The sequence below is a fragment of the Amblyomma maculatum genome, chromosome 1 (assembly GCF_055883805.1).
Source record: "Amblyomma maculatum isolate TAMU_Amacu chromosome 1, ASM5588380v1, whole genome shotgun sequence".
NCBI classification, from domain to species: domain Eukaryota; kingdom Metazoa; phylum Arthropoda; class Arachnida; order Ixodida; family Ixodidae; genus Amblyomma; species Amblyomma maculatum.
In genome coordinates this window covers 460,848,596-460,855,195 of record NC_139344.1, presented here as the reverse complement: position 1 = coordinate 460,855,195, position 6,600 = coordinate 460,848,596, and positions in this window count along the sequence as shown.

Sequence of the window (6,600 nt, the reverse complement as noted above, 5' to 3'; positions counted from 1 at the left end):
GCACACCTTTATTTTCGAGAAATATTTTCTTAGCTTTTGAGTGACAGATAACCTTGATTTCATACAGCAAGTTGAGTATTCAGCACTACTTATGGAACATAAATCTTAAAAGAGGATATTTAAACTTCGGCTTTAAGGGTAAACCAACGGAGCTATCCTTTAATTGCTCCGAATCATACCTTCTTGTCTGATATCTGAGCTCTTATATTTACCTTTTTACTCAAACAAATCCATGATGTCTTAATATCAGCATTTGTTGCTTGTAACAATTTTTAGCATTAAGTTGCAAGCTATCTAAATATGTGAAAGAACACGTCACATCGTGATCCCCAAACTGGAAACAACCACTGCATTAGAATGGTGCCTCATGTATTCCTACAGTGATTAATGCAATAAATTTTATTAGCGGGGGTAAGCCTGAGGCCGTAGTGAGAAGATGAGCCGAAAAAGTCTGCGATGTAATAGTTTAACTCGAAGATATAACGGTACAAGCCGAAGTCAAGTTCAAAGACATCCACCAAGCAGGGGAGAAGCCCGGCTTCACACTACTCGTAAAAGGCCACTTCGTCTACCACAGGCAGCAAGGTCCTCCTTAAGACTGTAAAGGCCGAGAGAAAGAAGCTGATTAAAGACGATAGCATCTGCGGATGTGCCATGTTTTGTTAACCAAAAGCGACCCTGCCTCGATCAAAAAGTGGCTGTGCCATATTAAATGAAATAGGTCTGACTTGCGATTAAGGTGACAGTACGGGCATTTCAGCAAGCTGCGGTCTTGAGAAACCGGCCGTTGCGATCGTGGGCGGTGCGGTGCTAACCATTTGTGGAGAATGTGAAGTTTATGAATGTGATTGACAGAAAAAGACCACACGACTCAATTTTTCTGTTAGATTTGCATGCAGTGTGGTGCGGTGTAATTGTCTCTGACACTTCGACCCTGGGACCCGATCTGCAAAAGAATATTTTGTGTACAGCATTGCGAAACCCTTGAAGTCTTGATCGAAAGAGACTTCATCGAAGAAACTGCCGTCCTGCTTGAAAAGCCTATGCAAATAAAACAAAGGTACATTACACACTGCCAGTTAGGAGCTATATAAGTGTGCGAAAACATCACATGTAGTTATTGCAGAGAATCATATACGTATCTTATTATGCTGTACTGTAGTTCTTTGTGTTATAGTGTATTGCATGATTCATTATATAGCATTGTATTGGAGTGTTTGGTATATTGTATCCTATAGCTTAATGCTAAAAAGAAAAAAAAATTATGGCAAAGTATTGATGCAACTGCCAGCTCCCGGTGTGGCTTAGTGGACAGCTAAGCAAAGCGAAGTACCGAGTTCGAATCCCTCTATCGCTGCTCTATTTCTATTCGTCATCACTTTTTCTTCTTAAAATGTACATTCGAGGCGTTTCTTCACTGGGCAAGCAGTGCCACCAGTGCTGCCAGGAGCGTGCCAGGATGCCACATACCATCATGCCAAGTCTCCAGCGCCATACTGGGCTATAAGCAGGTGGGGACCAGCGGAAAGTGTTTTTGTAATAGGACAAACTTTCTAATTTCTTTACTCAGGATTCTGCCGTGCTCTCGGAATTTTTTATTGCGCTTCACCGTTCTGTCCTCGTGAAGAACGTTGGTAAGAGACAGCTTTTGTATACATTTCTCTGGAACTCTACAAATCGCTTAGTAATTGCTTCATCCCTGTTAATAAAAACAACCTTTACTCTCTCATACATAGTCATTAAAGTATTGTCCTATGGTACAGTTTTATGTCCAACACTACCTGACATAATGAACTCCTTATAACATCTCCACACAAACGTGCCTATGTCGGCTGTGGCTGCCCTGTCGGAGTCAGCATCCGGAAATCCCGGAGTGTTCGACTCAAATCGCATATATGAACCTTGCTCATCCCTCAGTCGTTGTCTTCGTTCAATTTAAAAAGTCCTGCACACCGGTCATTGTCATCTCTTCTCCTGACGTCACACAATCCGCCGACTAGTGATTGCCCAGCCGTTACACTAGCGATCGACTTCGGGCAAGCAGCACTCCCGCTGCTTTCCGCCCACAACGACGATACCTTGATTTCTTCAGAGGAGGGCTTTAACGCGGTCGGGATGAAGCAACATCAAATAAATATGTAGTCTACCAAAACAAAGGCAAATTTATATGAGACCAACCAGCTCCATTAACCAGGACGTCAATGCAAGAAGTTTTGAGGCAATCTTCATTCAAAAGCATTATTATTCCTAAGATTGGATAGTTTGTATGTAATAGTTACCAAATGGTATGAGAGGGTGCATGCACATCTGCCAAGTACGGCCAGCGGCTACAATGCGTGGGAGTTAGTGTGCAGAATTGTAAATTCATACTCAGTAGCGGCCAGCCAAGCAAACCTATTGCATTGTTTTCGGCCACATCCTGTCCGCAACAACACTAAAAACCCGCGTTCTGCAGCCATCTCATATTCGTAAAGCAAGAGGAGAAAGATAAGCCTCAGGGCTATTTTGTTTTGCTGCTTTTTATCTCAACGCCGCTGATAAATAAAAGGCACGGCGTTCAAAGCACGCCATATAATGACGATGTCTCTATCAAGCACGTCTCTATGCGTTCCAGGGAATTCATTTTCAGTTAATGTTCATGTTTTTTTCTGTTTCTTCAATAAGTATTTCCAAATTATTTAGAATTTATCTCAACTTTATTTACCCTATCTATTTTTTCAGTAGCGGTTCTCGAATGGTGATGTAAATCTTAACTGATACCCAGGTAAGGAAGAAAAGAGAGGAAATAATTTTGCAAGATATAAAGTAGTAACAGTGGCTATTTCACTCGGCATGGACTGAAAGCAGCGTGAACAAGATCCCCGGTATCATAGACATTACGTAAAATAATTAGCAGAGGTTTCGATAGGTTAACCTTTGTCTCCACTTGTCATTTACTCCTGCTGTTGGCTCTGGAACCTGTATGTGCTTTGGCAGTGGTAAGGTGAGACGATTATGCTCGCTAGGATGGCTAATTCGGCTAGTTGGTATGGATTCATTGCTACGGAGAAGCGCACACTGAAGACGGACGAGAACGGACAAACAAAGCGCTGATACGATCAAGCTAATTTTATTAAAAATAAATCCCTTTCTAAAAGTGTAGCTTTGCTACCCGTAACGCAATTAAACAATATGGGACTCTGGTCAAAAAACATTGACCAAAACCGGTCAATAAACAGGAATTCGTTTTCATTCAAAGGCAATCGGGTGCTGCTGAGTCCCTCACTTTTTGTATCCGGTACGCCTCTGCCAGCACTCAAGTGTCTGATTAGTAGCACTGTCATATCAAGAGAAGGCGAACAATCTCAACATGAATTATAATGATCGGCGGTGCTTCTGAGGGGCCAACGTGACAGGGAACAAAAGGCTCCCGGAATCTCTTATTGAGGCACCTGCCCGTTTGGTCTATTCATGTTCTTCTGCACACCAGCGGAATGCTGTAAACAACGCCTGAGACACATTTGATAGACTAGCATTTGTGACGAATGCCACAGCCTGCATTGGTGTGTGACTCAGCCCTTCTATTGGCCGATGCTTAAATGTGGCCAAGCGTCTTTGGAGCCGAATACACAACCTGTACACCGTACCTCAATCCCACCTTCTTCAATCTATACGCCATTTTAAGGACGTATGAAACCACTGCATGTTTTTTTTTTTTTTTTTTTTTAAAGAAAAACAGCTGTCACGTATCTAACAGCAGTGGTGAGGGAAAAGAGACACTACAGCAGTTTCTCGGAGCGTCCTAAGACCGACTCTACCTACCCGAATAAGACTGCCTGCTTCGGCCGGTAAGCTCATCAACCTGTCTGAGAACCCCCTTTCAGAACGGTTGTAATAGGCTCCGCAATTGGGGCCCAAATTCAGTGTCGAACCATCTATAAAATTTTTGAAAAGTTGAGGATGTTGGTCAAATATTTAGGGGAATCCCCCAAGGTGGAGTAGATTTGTAATAAGGGAGTAATTACTCATTGCATCCACTTAAGCGCAGCCATACGGCTACAAAGGAAAGCTATACAGTTTTCTCAGAAACTTCGTAGTAAAAAAAAAATCGTCCTGATCCGGGAATCGAACCTGGCACCACCGCCTTTCCGGGGCAGTCGCTCTACCGACGGAGCTAACCAGGACGGTCAGCTGATCATACGGTAGGGCGAGGGCAAATTGATCTATAACTCGAAGTGGGAATTGTTAAGTGCGCGTTTGAAGCGCCCTGGTCGCGGGCATAGAACTCTTGAAAAGACTGCCGTATATGTGTGTATTTTGCTGGTGTTTGTGTGTGTTTGTAAGCAAACGGAGCGGCCGTGGCAGACGCCTCCTACCTCTGTACTGTCCCAACTTGTGAGGCGGCCTGCGAGCTGGCGCCGCACGGACGCCCAGGAGAAGAAAGAAAAGCGTCGCTCCCAAAGACATCCGACCTGCCTGCAACCATCCCCGCCGAGCCAGCGAGTGGGCTTCTGAGAATTCGACGGGCGCTGGCGGTCAACATTTGTAACGGGGGTAGAAGGCGTCTTCACCAGCCACAGCCGCGGCGAAACGACGGGGGAAGTGAGGATTCTCCAGGAACCTGCCAAAGAGAAATTCGAGGAGAGAACGACTTTGAAGCGTCCGAGCGACGCAGAAAAACGGGGGACTCGTTTCGGGTGCCGTGACGAGAGGCCGCACCGTGACTGAAGTGAAGTTGTGCTGCAATTTGTATATAGTGTAAATAAATTCTGTATTCTGCAATTAGACTGATTGGTCCATGTAATCGGGAGAGGAGGGAAATTAAAAGAAAACAAGAAGAAGAAATGAACCTGCTATTTAACTGGAATGGTGTGGGAAGCAAGGCAAAAGAGGACGAACGTCCACAATGCCTCTCAGAGTGTGTAGATTCGCTGGCTGTTCCAAAGGCAATAATTAAGCCTGTATGCAAGCTGTGATCTTCCTTTCATCATTTCAACTGAGAGGCTTGAGACAGGTTGTTCTTGAGAAGGAGGGCTTTTTTTACGATTTCAGAGATGGGCATCTCTCGGAGAAGAATCTGAGAAGCCATCCAGATGACTTTTGTGCCTCTTTCAGTCAGGCCGTCAAAAGAAAGAAAATTAGTTGTGGTTTAGCTCTGGTTAACCTTAGTTGAATTTTGAAAGGCACGGCGAAAGCTTCGCTTGCCTGCTACATTACTCCCCTATCACGACCTTAAGCTCATCCTTTAAGGGTATGACGCGAGAGCGTAAGTTATTAGCCCAAATATAAAGTCACGCTTCAATCAAGCCGTATGGATTTGCCTGTGTGTCGTAGGGGGAACGGTAATGCAAACCGTTCAGGCAAGCTGATTCTGATATCTTCCTCCCACATGAAAAGAGCGCCCAGATTTGGCAAGGTCCTGCCCGTGGTATAGCGGTAACGTGAACTCAAATGTTATGGCAGGCTGATTTTTTTTTTATGAGGAGACCGCAGCTACGCCTGTTCCCTACGTAGCTGCGGCCACCCGAGGTCTTGAAATCCTACCGCAGCGTACCTTTCGCTAGAAAACTGAAGGCGAGGGTCCTGGTCCAGGTCTTGAATTTTTAACAATTTTCCGCATGAATAATTAAAGCAGAGTTACTCGAGCTTGATGTATATTTACCGTCAAATTTCAAACAACGCAGGCACTTTCGTACAATAGACTCAGAGAGAGGAACTGACAGCCTGAAATTTCCTTGTATTTGTACCGTCGGTGCACGTTACGCGTTCAACACCCGTTCACAGCCAAGAATTCAGAAAAAATACGGCAGCTTTTTGGCAGGCGAAAGCCAAACCAGGTATAGTAAATTTAATATCCATGTGATTATGTTTATTACACGCTTGCGCAGGCCGCTTTGCTTCCATATGTAAAAGAGTGCATCATCGATGACAACAGTGATAGTGTGTTTAGAAGCCAGTGGGCATATCAGTTGAGTCCTTTCTTGTGTTAGTGGCCTCCTACCTGAATTCGACCTTTGTGCGTGATGGCACGTTTGTACAGAAAACTTGTGTTTGCATCGGATCATGTTTGGCGCCCTGTTTGAGGGACAGTTTTCTCGGACAAGTTGGCCGCCGTGTACAAGCCCAAATCAAAGGGATAACTGCGCGCGTGTTTCGTTTTGTGGATGATTATCTCGTCATATTCGAAGGAAATGCGGCGTCTCGTAGACATGATGATGTATGGAAAGTTTTCGAGGATTACGCAATGGGTCTTTTCTTTATGTCCGAACTGCCAGAGGGCAATGAACTGTGCTTTTTAGGCCTAATGTTGAGTCTTCTAAGGGACCGTGTGTGCTGGTCTTGCAATGATCGTACAGCAAAGCCTTTGCTCAAGTACAGGTGCGCTCACTCGAAATTTGTGAAAGGAGGTAATGCAGTCACATCCTTAGGATCTGCAATTTCAAAATCATTATCCCACACTATTGTAAACAGCTTTTACAATCTAATGGCAAGATTGTTAAGCGCCGGCTTTCTTCTCTGTGTCGGTGTTTGTCATTAGACTGTTCATTATAGAAAATTGTCTTTGTCGTATAAACCAGATAACGCCACTAGGAGGACGCTATCGCTGCACTCCTATTACAT